We start from the raw sequence: 17,109 nt of genomic DNA, 5'->3' as shown, positions 1-17,109 counted from the left end.
ACTAGCTCGAGTTTTACGACGTTTTCCACTATACATTGCGACGGCAGATGAAAATTTAATATTTGGTGAGTAATCGATTAGATTTCGGTTAATATTACTTGGTGGGAAGTGTGTGCAAACGATCGTTTTCTTCACACTGTTTCGTAAAATTATCGATTTTCGGGCGAGGGGTCAGGGAGGGAGATGAAAGGAATGAGCGCCATTGTGGCTAGCTCCACCTTCACCTTAAATCGACCGTGTATGATGTGTTAAAAAGTTCCCATGAACGCTCAACTGTTGTTCGGGTGGATCAGAATAGGCCCTTTACCATCTTGTACCCATTTATATATGAAAAAAAATAAAAAAAATAATTAAAAAATGTGTATTTTAGATATTGCAAATAAAAGTTTTTTTTTGTAAATAAAAAAAAGTACTAATTTTTTTCTCAGTGCATATTTTTTTCACGTGTAAACATCAATATTCTATAACTCTTTCTAAGACACTATTTCGGTACGACTCATAGTTTTTGAGATATAAGTTATGAAAAATTTCTCTTACTAAAATCGATACGCCCTTTTCAAACGTTACACTTCAGTCAAAAAATTCCCAAATCTGAGGAAAACTCATATTTCCTTCACCCCAAACGGAATACAAACTTTCATTCGAATCAAAAATACTCATGCTTTGTCATTTGTCGGTTTCATATGGAATTGCTCATATGTTTTAAATTGGGTCTACTCAAATAGATTGAATCCTATCCGATGAACACACATTGTTTCACTTAAAGTGCTAAAAGTGCTCGCGACATCAGTACTGAATAAACAATAAGAGTTTCCCAATTACAGTATTCTTTTGCCTAATCTAATTGAACATGAACTAGCTTCGGGATAAGTGTGAATAACGGATTGAAAATACGATCATAAACAAACTACAATACATGTGATAGTATTCTAATTATACCTCATAAACCTATCCGTGCCATATACTACCGTTGGTTGCTCCTAATGTGGGCACCTGACGACTGTCGGGTGTTGTCAAGCTTATCAGCCGACGCGGGCTCATGTTGTGTCCTTTTTCCAAGCTCTGCTGGCGAAAAAACAAAAACAAAAAGAAACTGTCTAACATGGATCGCGCTTCAACAACTAATGATTTCGAACCCTTAACGCTGAAAAGTTTTCCATGTACTTTCGGAGCTTCCTCGGAACGGTGCTTAACCCCGCGCCGAAGCCAAACCCTTCCATCCCGACTACTTTCGGCAGCTCTTTGTGCCCCCGTACGGAACCGAGGAGAAATATAAGGATCCATACGTTCACCGGAAAGAGTCGAATGACAGAAAGCGTTGGGAGTTTAGCTTATTCATAAAGAAGAATAATTTCCCTGCTCTCCGCTTCAGGGAAATACAACATAAAAATCTTGTTCCTCTCAGTTTCGGGAGGTTGCGAAAAGGGGGGGTGGGAATTGGTTCGGAATGAACGTGTGTGTGGGTGTGTGGGCTGTAGACTTTTTGTGTCTCTGTCGGTAGAAGTAACATGACAGATAATGCGTTTCCCGAGGGCTGGTAAAAGGTATTAACTTTTGAGATAATTCATAATCCGTCGACTTCGTCGTCGTCGTCGCCGCTGGGTTGGCAATGTTAATCTAAATGAAAGACAGTGTGCCGGAATTTTTGTTTTGATTTCCACATGGAAGAGTTTGAATTGATAAAAAAACACTTTGTTCGTTATATTGTAAACACCGATTTATGCACTTTGATAATTTCATTTGCACATTTTGACATAGGACTGTGTCTTTGAATTTTATATGAGGGGGTCACACTTCGAAAAATGTAACGATTCATTAAGAGTTTTCAAACGCGTTATATACCATTAGACGGGAAATTTATCCAGAATTTTTTTTGTCTCAAACATGAAAAGTGAATATAGTAATAAAAGTTCACAATTCGACGATTAAAATTGGTATGTTTTCTTTCTATTGCACAAACCACTCGCTTTCCTCAGTGACGAAATGAGTAATCTTTCTACCTAAATTCGGGCGTTAGCTTACAATGTGAGTTGATGCGTATAATGAATTATTTTCCATTCACTAATATGCATTTATCAGTTATTGAATTGTATGTTGCCCAATTAATTCATGCTTAATTCACGTTTTTATCGTGTAAGGTCTGACTACTAGCCATTTATGTAATCGTGGTCCAGAATATCATCATATCGAGCATGTTGATTGGTTATGTAAAAAATGCAATTGATGAATTTAACTGACGGCTGATTTAGAAGATCGAAAGGGTATACTCACGCATATCAGATTATGATAGCTTGAGTAGTCGCGATCTCAATATTATGCTCCCTATATATGTCTTCCTAAGAAACCCGCTTCACTTCCTCGAATGCACATGTCCATTCTCCTTTCCCTTCCATAAGCAGAACTTGAGCACCAAATGAGATCAACTCACTACAGAAGCTACACGAACTTCCCAAGAGAGCACTAATGGCCATAGAATACTCAATATACATCACCAGGCTATAAAGTTATTCCAAACAATGTTCCGGACAACGGGGCAACGAAGGAGAAAATGCTATTTTCTGTAGTATATTTAATTTGACTTAGGCTTATATTTATGTAGATTTCAACTATTTTTTTTCAGTGTATTACAAGTTTATTTATTTAAGTAGTGCATATTATCATTACACCTCATTTATTCTAATCTAATCTTCTTCTAGCAAATATTTAACAAGTTTCCAAACACTTCCCTAAACGATAATCTTTGGTCCATCTCTGTTCTCTGATAGTTTTTTGGAAAGCATGCAAACTTGGCTCGCGCACTGTCTAATTAAAAGAAATCACTCGACTCACCAACCAAAGAGCAGCCTTTTGCTCTTTACTCGTCTCCTGAATTTGCAACTGCAGAATGTTTTCTATGTCATTTATCTTGATTTTACGTCGTGGACCACCAATCCCACGTTATTTTTGCTTTTGGACATGTTACTGCGTCGAACAGCCGTTCGACGGCTTTTTTTGTTCGTATTTGAAACCTGCGGATTTAGGAAACGGCTGACCGGTTCAACAACTTCCGGTTGGAGCTCGGCGCACCGCATCATCATCATCATCATCGATAACCGCACTTCTGACCAGAGCTCCATCACCGTCAATGTCACAAAAAAGCTGACCATAGTCACTCAATTCCTCTCACGGCACGTGAGATCCAAATATTCAGTAGTGATACTCACTCTTTTGTTTCTGACACCTAACCAAATGACGGTTGGTTCCAATCTGAGAGTTCCAATGTGTTGAAACCGCTGGGCACAAATTTAAAATTGACACCCGAAAATGTCAAAAAACCCGAACAATATAAAAACTGACAGCTACGTTAAGACAAAGCGACATAAAAAGTATATTCGTAGAACGCTTAGTCTGATAATTGATTACTCTGAAACTTGAACCGTGAATTTTCTATTTAAAAAAATATTCAGTACTTTAATTAGTGTTTTGAAAACATAAATTTATAAAAGCGGTAAGCCGCAGATATTTATATTTAAAATATATATAAATATATTACTGAATTTGTTCGATATAGGACTCCAACATTTACATCGGGGATTGCACACGCGGTTTGCAGTGCAAGATAGATAAAAAACTAGTTCTGTAAGTCAAATAATTATATATTTCTTTGATAAAATGTAATTACCTACGATGAATTTTTAGTTTGAGCTGGATTAAACGTGCTGCTACAAAAACTACGTTTTACTAAACCGATTTTCCGAACAATTTCTCAAAAGAACTATTTCTAACCTTACTTTTGAGATGGAGGATCAAGCTTGCGAGAAGTGCAATAAAACCGATAATCGTCCAATGGTGGCTTGCGACGCATGCGAAGCCTGGTATCACATGGAATGTGTAGGAGAATCTCCGGGAGTGGAAAATCGATCTTTCGAGTGTCCTAAGTGTACTGTCAAGAAGGATAAACAAGCAAAAAGGGGGAATAAGCAGAACGCTCCCGCGCCCTCAAAGCCTTGTAAATATCAAACCTCTAAAGGCGCAGTGCCTCCCATCGAGAGAGATTCTAATCTGGAATTTCCGGTTCCATCTGATAACCAAGACAACTCGGAGCGAGCAGAATTTATCGGTCAGAACGAAGTGGCAACGAACACATTAGAAACGGTAGGCGAAAACATAGTCGAATGTGGTTTCGAACATTCCGGGAACCGTCTACGAGATAAGCTAAAACGGTTGGAGAATGAAATGAAGTTGAAAGAAGAACAACTATCAGAAGAGAGAATAATTCAGGAGAAGCGGATCGAGCTGGAGGCGAAGTTAATACAGAAGAGACTGTATCAGCAAAGGGAGCTGAAACAGAAACGTTTGATGTATCAGAAACAGTTGGAAGAAGAGGCTGAGTTTCAACGTCAACAACAACTCTTACGCGAAGAATTCTCAAAACTCAAAGGCGATCTGCGATCTTCTGAGTCGGAAAATAAAACGACGGAACCCAGTAATAGCAATCCGCAACCTGTTCCTGAGTTACAGGAAACACCAAAACGTAACCCGAAATTATCAAAAATTCCAGTACTCACGCGAACAACGCAGGCACAACAGCAAGACGTTCCAAGTGAGGACGGTTCATCGTCTACGAGTGATGCAGACAACGACGAGGAGGAATTCGAAGAGCTCAATCCAGTACCGCCCGCAATTCCAACGCAGACGACAAGAACACTAACTTCGTATGGGTCGGGACCAAACAAGGCTCAACGTGCTGCTCGCCAAGTTTTAACGAAAAAACTTCCCGTGTTCACAGGTCGGGTTGAAGAGTGGCCGCTTTTCTACAGCAGTTATGTCAACTCTACGGATGCGTGCGGCTTCTCAGAGGTAGAAAACCTTGTACGTCTCCAAGAATGTTTAAGAGGACCAGCTTTGGATTCGGTACGTAGTCGGCTTCTACTTCCAAAAGCTGTTCCTCAAGTGATTGAGACCTTGCGTATGTTATACGGTCGGCCGGAACAGCTTATCCATACTCTGCTATCCAAGGTCCGAAGAACAGATGCACCAAGAGCTGATCGACTAGAAACCTTCATACCATTCGGGATGGCGGTACAAGAGCTATGCGATCATCTGGAAGCAGCAGAGTTGCACGACCATCTTGTGAATCCGGTTCTGATTCAAGAACTGGTCGATAAACTTCCAGCGTCCACGAAGCGAGAATGGGTTCATCATAAACGCAATGCTGCAAACGTAAATCTCCGCACATTTTCTGATTTTGCGTCGTCCATCGTGTCCGAAGCCAGCGAAGTTACACTGAACGTCGATTCACACTTCTCCACTAAATTTGAAAAACCGAAACCGAAGGATAAAGGATTTATTCATGTTCACAGTGGACTGTCAACGAATTTATTTCCACTAAGTCCATGTCGCATCTGTAAAGCTTCGGGTCACCGTATACGAAACTGTGAAGAATTTCGCCGATTGAATCTTGCTGAGCGGGTTAAGCTGATGGAACGCTGGAAGCTGTGTGAACGTTGCCTCAATGAGCACACAGGATGGTGCCGTTTCAAGATTACGTGCAATGTTGGTAATTGTCGCTTAAATCATCACCCATTGGTACATAAAGATACGACTCCCGTTCCGGTGGTACAACGAGCTACGACTCTGGCCACAGTTAATGCAGGTCATCTACACACGCATCTCGATGGGAAGCTACCCGTTATTTTCAGAATCGTTCCTATCACATTGCTTGGTGAGCGAAAATCTATCACTACGTTTGCTTACCTCGATGAAGGCTCGTCAATGACACTCGTTGAAGAGAGCATCGTTCGCGAGCTGGGAGTACGAGGAGCGTATCAGCCGTTGACTCTCCAGTGGACGGGCAATATTGTTCGAAGGGAAGCTTCATCTGAGTGTGTGTCATTCAAAGTTGCTTCCGATGCAGGAGATCGATTAGATGTGAAAGAAGCACATACGGTGAAAAAGTTACATCTACCGAAGCAGCGAGTTAACTTCAAGGAGTTGTCCAAACATTATCCACATTTGGAGGGTCTGTATGCAGCCGACCATACTGGAGAGGAACCGAAAATCCTGATCGGACTCAACAACGCCTTCTTGCTTGCTCCATTGGAATCCAGGGTTGGTAATGCCAATGAACCCATTGCAGTTCGCTCTTGCTTAGGATGGACGATATATGGCCCTAGAGATACTGTTTCGACAACTGGTTTTCTCGGTTTCCACAGTGGATATACTAACGAGGATCTTCACCAAATGATGTGGGAGTATTATCTGAGTCAAGAGCCTCGAACCATTGTAAGTAAGCTTCCGGAATCTGCTGAGGACCGCAGAGCACGAGAACTCTTGGAGGCTACGACGATTAAAATCGGTGATCGGTTCGAAACCGGTCTCCTTTGGCGAACAGACGACGTTAAATTACCAGACAGTTACCCGATGGCAATCAAGCGGTTACAGGGACTCGAGCGGCGACTTCTGAAGAATCCGGAAATGTACGATAAAGTGAAACAGAAAATAAAGGAGTACCAAGTAAAAAAATATGCACATAAAGTAACCCCGGTGGAACTTGCGACGTCTAATCCGAATAAAATATGGTACTTGCCTCTGAATGTGGTTGTCAACCCAAGGAAACCACAAAAAATAAGGTTGGTGCTTGACGCAGCGGCACAAGTAGACGGCGTATCCCTAAACTCGAAGCTCCTCGCGGGCCCAGACTTCCTGACGCCCCTCCACACCGTTATTCAACAGTTTCGCGAAAGACAGGTGGCGTACGGCGGAGATATTCGTGAAATGTATCACCAGTTCCGAATGAGAGACACAGACAAACACGTTTTGCGTTTTTTGTTTCGGGCTCATCCAAAGACTGAACCGGAAGTATATGTAATGGACGTGGCCATTTTTGGCTCAGCATGCTCGCCTGCGTCCGCACACTATATAAAAAATCTCAACGCATCCCACTACGCTGATCAGTTCCCCGAGGCAGCAAGTGCAATTATCCACAAGCACTATGTGGATGATTATTTTGATTGTGCGGATACTGCTGATGAAGCTATTGAACGAGCGAAACAAGTGCGTTACATTCATAGCCAAGCTGGTTTAGAGATACGCAATTGGGTCTCAAACTCGACAGGTTTCCTTGAAGCAATGGGTGAATCAACTTCAGGAAGTAAGGTGTCGTTGAATAACGGCAAAGAGGGTCCTAGTGAGCGTGTTTTAGGAATTATTTGGCTGCCCTCCGACGACGTGTTCACTTTCTCCACGACGATGCGCGCAGACCTGATGCATTATATGTCAACCAACGATCGTCCTACTAAACGGATCATACTCAGCTGCATAATGAGTCTTTTTGACCCATTAGGTTTGCTAGCACCATTTACCGTTCACGGGAAAGGTCTTCTTCAACATACCTGGCGCTCTGGCTGCGATTGGGATGAGAAGGTGAACGATGAGTGCTACGAAAAATGGTCTCGTTTGCGAAATGTATTTCCCGTCATCAACCAAGTGCTCATACCCCGGTGTTATCTGCGAAATGCCCCATCAAGCGCATACAGTACACGTGGAAGCCCACGTGTTTATGGATGCGAGTCAGGATTACTACGGGTGCGCTGTATATTTCCGAATAACTCACCAAGGAAATTCTCGATGTTCGCTGGTGGCTGCGAAGACGAAAGTTGGTCCGTTGAAACCATTTTCCATTCCACGAATGGAGTTGCTAGCTGCAACATTAGGAGTACAACTGTTGAATTCAGTATTATCAAATCACAACATCAAACCTACGAAACGTGTTCTATGGACTGACTCATCAACAGTGCTGCATTGGATAGCCGCAGACCCGCGAAAATTTAAACCGTTTGTCGCGTATCGAGTCGGCGAAATTCTGCAGGAAACAAGTATAAACGAGTGGCGTTATGTACGCAGCAAATTAAATATTGCAGACATCCTAACTAAATGGAGCAATCATGCTTCACTAGAGCCCGATGGTCCCTGGTTCTGTGGTCCGGATTTCCTCCAACACTCGGAGGAAGAATGGCCATCTTACAACCGCCCTCCGCCAAGTCTCGTTTCAGAGCTCAGAGTTCTCAACATGTTCCACACAAAGGTGGATAATATCCTGTGGATCGACGCTTCCAGAATATCCAAATGGAACATTTTATTACGTTCGGTTTGCTGCGTGATCCGATTCATTTCAAACTGTCGCCTGCGAATTCAACGAAAACCTATCGAAGTATTGTACGTTCCAGAGATGTCAAAACTTGTACGGCGTTCAGTTTGTTCGATCATCGTACCCCTAAAACAAGAAGAGTATGAGATTGCCGAACAAGTGCTCTGGAGGCAAGCACAACGAGATTTTTATGGAGATGAAATAAGTACCCTGTTGAAAAATCGTCAATTAGCCCGTGAACAGTGGATACCGATTGAAAAGTCTAGTAAGCTGAAAAAACTGTGTCCGTTTCTCGATGAGCATGATGTTTTGCGCGTGGATGGTCGAACCAGCATGGCGGAATTTGTTCCCTTTGATACCAGGTTTCCCATTATATTGCCGAGGGATCACATCATCACATATCGAATCGTCGAGTTCTACCATCAGCGATATGGACACGCAAATAAAGAAACGGTATTCAACGAAGTTCGTCAGCGGTTTTCGATTTCAAAGCTAAGAGCATTGGTGGCAAATGTCGCAAAAAGTTGCCCATGGTGTAAAGTGCGCAATTCTCGTCCACATGTGCCAAGAATGGCTCCGTTGCCAATAGAACGTCTAACCCCATATGTTAGGCCGTTCAGTTACGTGGGGGTGGACTATTTCGGTCCTATTGAGGTCACTGTGGGTTATCGTAGGATCGAAAAACGGTGGATTGCCCTATTTACCTGCTTGAATGTGCGTGCAGTTCACCTCGAAGTGGATCACCGCTTGAATACCGAATCGTGTATAATGGCCATTAGACGATTTGTTGTGCGACGAGGACCTCCAATAGTTATCTTTTCTGATAATGGAACTAACTTTAAGGCTGCAAATAATGAGCTGCAGAATCAGATCCAACTTATCGATACTGCATGTGCCAATGTGTTCACCAACGCAAGAACGCGATGGTGCTTCAATCCGCCCTCCGCACCCCATATGGGGGGCGTATGGGAGCGCATGGTGCGCACAGTTAAAGAGGTAATGAAGACGCTGCATGAAAGACATCGCCTTAACGACGAGATACTGCTAACAGTTATCGCTGAGACTGAAGAAATCGTCAATGCCAGACCGCTCATCTATCTTCCTCAGGACTCCGTGGAATGTCAAGCCATAACACCGAATCATTTTTTACGTGGTACTTCGTCAGGGCTCCAAGATCCAGTGATCGCACCAACTAGCGAAGCAGAAGCATTGCGCAATGCGTATTTTCGCTCGCAACTGGTTTCGGATGAGCTGTGGAAGCGTTGGCTGAAGGAATATCTGCCGTCGTTAAACGCGCGGACCAAATGGATGGAGGAGACTACCCCTTTAGCTCCTGGAGATTTAGTTTTCATCGTTGACGACTCTAACCGTAATGGGTGGATACGGGGAGAAATACAGGAAGTAGTTGAAGGTCGTGACGGTCGCATACGACAAGCCAAGGTGCGCACTGCGAATGGGATATTTCGGCGACCAGTGAGCCGGTTGGCTCGAATCGAAATTATGTCGGTTGGTAAATCTTGCCCAAATGAAGGTTCCGGACAAGGTTTACGGGTCGGGGATTTGTTGAAACCGCTGGGCACAAATTTAAAATTGACACCCGAAAATGTCAAAAAACCCGAACAATATAAAAACTGACAGCTACGTTAAGACAAAGCGACATAAAAAGTATATTCGTAGAACGCTTAGTCTGATAATTGATTACTCTGAAACTTGAACCGTGAATTTTCTATTTAAAAAAATATTCAGTACTTTAATTAGTGTTTTGAAAACATAAATTTATAAAAGCGGTAAGCCGCAGATATTTATATTAAAAATATATATAAATATATTACTGAATTTGTTCGATATAGGACTCCAACATTTACATCGGGGATTGCACACGCGGTTTGCAGTGCAAGATAGATAAAAAACTAGTTCTGTAAGTCAAATAATTATATATTTCTTTGATAAAATGTAATTACCTACGATGAATTTTTAGTTTGAGCTGGATTAAACGTGCTGCTACAAAAACTACGTTTTACTAAACCGATTTTCCGAACACCAATGCCTCTCACTGCCGATCGCTCTGTTTACAACTTTACGTTACGAGAGCGGTGGTTGTGGCGTATGATGGTAGTAGAAATGTGAGTGATCACACAGTTCCAATCATTTCTGACAATCGCGACGGTTGTTTAGATCAAGATGGTGGAGTTAACAGGTGGCTCGTAATTTACACTATTTAGAAAAGACGTATGAGGAATGGCAAGACGAAAGGTTTGGATTTGTTTATGTTATTACTTACGTTGGTATGGTTACATTTGGTACTTGGAAGGTATTTGAAGCAGTATAATAAATAAACAGTTGTCGTTGAAAATAGTAACCTTTATGCATATGCTTCCGCCAGCTGGCTCGGCTAATGTGAAATGATATATTCAGGGAATGCTTTGATCGTGGTACCGACATGGTGCATAATTTGCAGCTGTTTTTTTGTGCTGGTTCATAACAGTTTTTTGTGCTGGTTCATAACGGCAATCAACTGTGCCGACGAAACTGTAGCCAATGTTTAGTGTTGTTTGGATACCATCTATGTAAATAAATTCAAACGTACGGGATACGTCCGAACGTCAATTCTGACATTACGTTTTTTTACCTTCCACTTCACTTTCCTTGGTTTAGATTTGTTTGTTGAAGTAGAAGTTGTTGTTGTTAGAGATGTCTAAATTTTTCGTTTATTCGATTATCGATTAATCGTGGGGCCATTTTTAAATATTCGATTCATTCGAACAATTGTCTTTCAGTATTCGAGTATTTATTTCTTGCAGTTAAAATGAACAAACATTTATAATAAAAAAGATTGTGGTGTCATAATTTTAAAAGTTATATTAAATATAATTTTCAAATAAACATGGTGCAGCCAAAACCATTATTTGAATGAAATGGTATTTAAGTATATTGATAAATTTACCATTTCATAATTATTTGCGGATCATGAAAATGATCCGATCGAAAACCGTCGAGGCGTTTTTTTATTTAGAGTTAAGCCTTACCAGAACTATTGAAGTTTAGTTAATAAACGTGAGATGAACACAAAAATTTAATTTTTTTATAAAACGAAAGAAAATTGCGATCTCAAAGAATTGCTCAAAAATCATCCACTTCCATTGAGGCTTTATTGAGAAACTTCTTATACAGTGTTACAAACTGTGCCACGAACACGTCCAGATGGAATATATGTTTGCTTCCTTGCTGCATCCAGTGTTCATAACGCCCGGCAAAATTCAATGTTTGCGTCTTCAGACTCATATCGCAATTTTTAACCAGATTCGGTACCAATCCACAGATTATAACATTCGATAGAACGCCTTGAAATAGCAGCTCGTATAGCCGTTCGCTCACCCCCTCCAGCTTCTGTGGACTTTGTTCGAGGACAATCTGATTGGCGGTTTCACGATGAAATATTTGCCAGTCAATTTCCGGTACTTCTTAGTTGACCGTGAACGGTCACTGTTGTACCTTGCAAGCTTCCAGCATGAGGATAGCGTAATTCTTTTCTCCGAAGGAATGTGCTGAAATGCAAATAGTGTTGTTACATTCAGGAAACAAACAAATGACAATATTATATTCAAAATTTTAAGAATATCCTCTTAAGATAGAGCCGGCCCCCTTATTCCCAAGCAACGACTTCTCACCGCGGGAATAACCCGCGAAGTAGAATTGGCGCACAAAATCAATCTGCACCTAGACACATACTTTTCAATGGTTCGTCTCAGCGCATCCTGGGTATCTTTGGACAAGACGAGTCTCATATTCACTCTACCCGCTGGGATCAATTTGATTGATCAAATCCGACACGACCACCCTGTCATATATCCCGGTAACCGATGAATTCAACTCGATGTGGTAATTACAGCTGATGGTACTGATTTCCACCTTCCGGCTCGAGGGCGTTGTGAAGTTTATTATTTCATTGCGTAGCCGTTCCACGCCAGGTTGGTAAAGTTTCCACAGCAGATACATGATGCGAGTTTTCTTACTGGCCCGGAAGGACCCTATAACGTGAGATGCGGGAAGTCTCCTTGGGAGCGAAGATAAATCAGATGCGCAACTTGCGTTTTGTGGTAGTCCAGTTTGGACAGCTGGCGCGATCGGTAGCGGTCAACTCAGAGAGCCATTGTACACAAAAATATTTGATGTACAATACAAAAATACTTGGTGACTTGTTGTTTTCGTGTTGGCCTTTGTCAGAGTTAATGCATCACCTCCAGAGATGCCAGAGGATTTTTTTGAAAATCTTCGACAAAAATCTGAAATGTTGATGAAATCTGAGATGCAGATACTTTTGTAACCGCGAGGATAGCAAAGTAATGTTTGAAAAAAGGGGTTTTAAGCGCAGGGAATCAAGTCATAAAGAGAAGAAATACCATATCCCTACAGTCTGCAACTGAAAATATAAGTTTGCAACAGGATAGACAGGACATTAAATATCAGTAAAATTGCAAACATGTCTGCAGATTTAGTATCCTATCAATGATGAGAAACAAATTTGGTAAAAAAAATCGAAGTCGAACGGGTTGCAAAATGCATCATTTTGCTAATTTCAAACCCGATCGGGAGCCGGAATAGAGGGGATACGCAAGGCGTGTTATTCCACAAACTAAGTACTAATACAAATGACATGTGTATTACTACGTAGAGTCGGCGAAGTGCCGCTAAAAACGTTAAGGCCGTCTGAAAAGTTGAAAAGAAAATACATGCCTGAAAACACAATATTCTTCAAATTGTATTTAAAATGAAACGCCTACCCGGCATCCCTAGTCACGAAGAACGAACACAAAGAGGCGAATGTTGTGAATATCGCCAAACACCAAACCATCAGCCAGACTTTTGAGCAGTCTTCCGAAAAACACTTACACATGTCCACGCGATGTGAAAATTCCATGTTTTTGTTTGAATTCGAACATGATTCTCGCTAGTGTTGAGTGTCTATCCCCAACACGAACAATGATACACAAATATAGACATGTGAAAACAAACACGATGTTTATAATTCAAGAACATCATGTACAAACATATCACCCGATGTCGCAGTATTCATTGCTTTCGTTTCGTTTCTTTTCATACACGGAAAGAAATTATTCATCCCAAAACATTTCTTCGTAGAATACTTTTTCACAGAAACGAACTTGAAATTTAGTTCGCATCTCAAAAATTGCACGAACTAAGAGGCTATAAGTTCATGCACCAAAATATATATTTTTATTAAGGCTCATATGGCGTCAGCCTAACGGGGCCGGGAGTTCAATAGTTTGACAATGTTTGCTTACAACTATGTTAGTAATATGTAACCGATTACTCGCGGTTGGCTCGAGGTTAGTATTACAAGTGTTTTCATAATTGGGATGTTGCAGTCTTCAGTGCTCTGTACGTGTGCCCGACATGGGATACTTCCTATTGGGATGCAGCTGACCGTTAATCAGCAACGACCCCCTAGTCTGCACCCCACATCTAGCGTGGTGCGTCTTTTTCGACTCGAGGAATCCAGGATAGAATGATCACTAGCCGGCGCAATCATCAGCTCGTGTAGAGTTGTCATGAGCGGTACAACCTTTGGCTCTTGTTGAATCATCAGTGGACTGCACAACCTTCGGCCCGTGTATCTGTAAAGAGTGTGTGTATGTATTGCCGCGACTAAGTAAAAGTTTATAGATCGTTCATGCACATTTTGCAAGTCTGATTAAATAATCCTTGGTTTCGTTCAAAGAAAACATTCTCTGAATAGAAAGAAGCTTTCTATTTTTTTTGCGTGTATGTTGGCAATTAAAGTCTGGGGAGCCGACTGCATAGCGGGCGACGTCGTACAAATGCTGACCAAAAAAATAAATACCTAAAAATTAGTTATAGATGCAACCTTCAGCGGCACACAGCAGAACCAGCAGAGAAATTTCAGCGGCTAAAACACACCATTAATTTCTCGGTGTTATCACAAACTGAATGAAGGAAAAAACTAAAAGCTACACTTACACTGCACTACATATGCTATGTGTGCATGCGATTGCATCATCCTTTCTTCTCCTCTTCTCCGCTCGTTTTATAGCTCGGGTCGCGATCGTCGCGAACAAGCAGTATTGGCCATTTGTATTCAAAGATCCAGCCAAAATTGTTGCTCCCGTGGTCGAGTGGTTAGCGTCACGCCTAACATGTCACTGCTGAATAATTCAATTTTAGTACTTGTTCAAATAGCTAATAATAGCGAATGTTACATGAATTCAATATATAAATTGATGCGTGCACTAAATAATGATATCAAATGTGAAAAACTCTCATATCAATCGATGTTTATTTTGTTCAGAACAGAAAAAGAGGTTTATTTTATTTGCCCAATATTTTTGATGAAGCACCCATTGTCATGAAAGGAAAGCATTTTTTCCATGTCAACATACCAACACACCACGCGTTGAGTGATGGTGGTGTGGTGTCCGATTCGCTTCTTCTACTCTACGCACTGCCGGTGCTTGGGGTGAAAATGCAAGAGAAACTGTACACCATGTTCGAACATCATGTGAAACATTGGGATTAAACATCGTATGTCCAAACATACCACGAATACAAACATGTCACATTTTCTAACATAGGTACGAAAAAATCATGTTTGTACTCAAACACAAAACTGTGAACAGCAGCGTGGATATGTTTATTCCAGACGCAGTGTTTTTTGTGAAACATGGAAGACTGCTTTTGAGTGTCGCACTATTCGCGTCATCGAAGGTACGGTGTCGCCACCTATGAAAGTTTCGCGTGTGAGTGAAAAATATGTAAACAAACCGTTCAATATTTTCTCTTTAATTAATATATTGATTTCTCGAAAACTTGTACCGTGTTTATCTTACAATTAGAGGAAATTGTTGAGAAATAGTTTTTCTTAGCTGTTTCGATGCTCCGAACCAAAATTTATTGTCATTTAGTAGTGAAAAAAAGCCGTTGAAGTACACCCTCTGTCAATCTACCTGCGAGAGAGGTAAACCGAATGAATGAAATTTAATATAAAAATATCCGCTTAGTGTTCATAAAATACCTAAAATACAAAGATCTGGCTTCTATTCAATCAGTGCTCTAATATTTTTCAAAATATTTTCCTTAGAACGTGTGAAATATGGACGTCAAAAGCTGCGCAAATTGCCCGGAGAACATGCAAGTCGGACGAAATTTGCTTGAAGCTGACTCCGAACAATCTGCAAAATTCAAAAGCCGTATTGTTTGTGTCGTCCCCGGATGTAAGCAGAGATATCGCCCCGGAATTTCTTTTCATGCCTTCCCTCCGAAAACGAACAAATCGCGGTATCTAGACAGGATCCAACGACTACGGCTAAAGATAGAACCTACAAAAACCTCCCGTATTAGTAGCCTCCATTTCACCGTGTCGAACTTCTACTCTCCAAGTATGAAGTGTAATACACGCCTTGAAACAATAATATTATAATTTTTTTTATTATTATTTTACTTTTTATAGCAACAAGCCGTGCCACTGATCGCTTAATTCTTAGGCCATCAGGTGTTCCCGACTTGAATTTGCCACAACCTCCCATCAGCGAAGCCAGGAAAAGACTTATTGAGGGCCGTGCTGAACGTGCTGCAAACCGTGCCAAAGTTGGGGCAGCGATGGACCAGAGACATGATACACCAAACCTTTCAGATCTTGCCATCGATGCTGAATGTGCAGATCATCCCGAAGTCTGTGTTTCTACAGTCGATGACGATGACGATGACGATCTTGTATCATGGACTGGACTTAAATCAAGAGAAATGCTCGAATCTATTGTCAAAGCAGTGACTCTCGTGAAGCAGTATCGTCAAAAGCCTAAATCTACAGTGAAGCTAGAAGAGGAAATACCGGATCAGGAATCCGGTAATAGACATGTTAAGAATATATTTTTTTAAATAAATAGGCCTTTACTAAAGTGTTTCTTCCCTGAAACTACCTTTATTAAACAAGTCGTTTATTAGTAGCCTCTTGAATAGTTCAAAGTAATTCCTTAAGCACAGAGGCGAATCAATTACTTATGATTCAAAACACGTTATTGTGCATTTTGCACCAAGTTGGACTGTTTCGGCCTTTTCCATAAGTGCGAAAATACGAATAAAAGTGCGCTCTAACATCGAATCATGTTGGTGTCTTCAGCGCACTTATTCTTCGATTGATAACGAATAAATGCGCTGAAGACAGCAAATCGATTTGATGCAATGTCGCACTTTTATTCACATTTTCGCACTTTTGAAAAAGTGTGAAACAGTCCAACTTGGTGCAAAATGTGCAATAATAAAGAAATAAAATAAAACATACTTAAGCAAATGATACAAAACAACCATTTGGAGAAGGAGATTTTCGTACGAATTTTTATTGTATGGGGTTCCGAGCTTGGAGATGATGACTGGAGACAGGACGAGACAATACTGAAGCCTTCATCGTGAACTTCTTCAACACCAACTATTAAAAGATGTCCAGCTTTGAATACTCTTTCGCCTTCGACGACTAAACGGCTTCCACCCGCAGCGTAATCGAACACATCCGCAAACTCCACAGCCAAGTAGCAGGTTTCATTTTCTCCGACTGATGGCTCCTGATAATGCATGAAACAAGGTCACAGAAAAACACTTATAAGTTAAATTCAGCTTAAGCTACGGCAAAGTTTTTTTCACTGCATAAGGAAAACTCATTTTCCAACCGTTTGGAAGATAAATTTTGCACACAATTATTAATTTTTATTAAAGATTAGTACCCTGAAAGTTTGTTTACTTTTTCACAAGTAAAGACAGTGTCCTTTGGATGCGGTAAGAAAACGTTTTTCCCTGCAGTAAATTTATGTGATTTAACTAAATTAGCATCCTAGAGGATAGTTCTTTCGATACATACTCACCATTACGAAAATTTCTGCAAATAACGTTAAAAACGGTGCGTTTAAAAATCACATTCTTTTTGCAATTCTTTGTTGACATTCGCTTCACGC

At 41.0% G+C, this 17,109-nt stretch overlaps 1 protein-coding gene, 1 long non-coding RNA gene and 1 pseudogene across 2 annotated transcripts in view; 1 reads left to right on the top strand and 2 right to left on the bottom strand.

Moving 5' to 3' along the window:
- The window catches only part of LOC129778873 (chaoptin), a 510,710-nt gene that overhangs the window by 191,636 nt on the left and 301,965 nt on the right, over positions 1–17,109 (bottom strand). The window lies entirely within an intron of this gene.
- Positions 11,249–12,279, bottom strand: LOC129778875 (replication factor C subunit 3-like; annotated as a pseudogene).
- On the top strand, positions 15,017–15,772 carry LOC129778876 (uncharacterized). Its single transcript, XR_008743513.1, has 3 exons — positions 15,017–15,122; positions 15,246–15,543; positions 15,615–15,772. It is a non-coding gene; the product is annotated as an uncharacterized LOC129778876 (long non-coding RNA).

This window comes from Toxorhynchites rutilus, chromosome 3 (genome assembly GCF_029784135.1).
Source record: "Toxorhynchites rutilus septentrionalis strain SRP chromosome 3, ASM2978413v1, whole genome shotgun sequence".
Taxonomy (NCBI): Eukaryota; Metazoa; Arthropoda; class Insecta; order Diptera; family Culicidae; genus Toxorhynchites; species Toxorhynchites rutilus.
The sequence above is the reverse complement of the archived record's forward strand: the minus strand, read 5'-3'. Positions and strand labels throughout refer to the sequence as shown.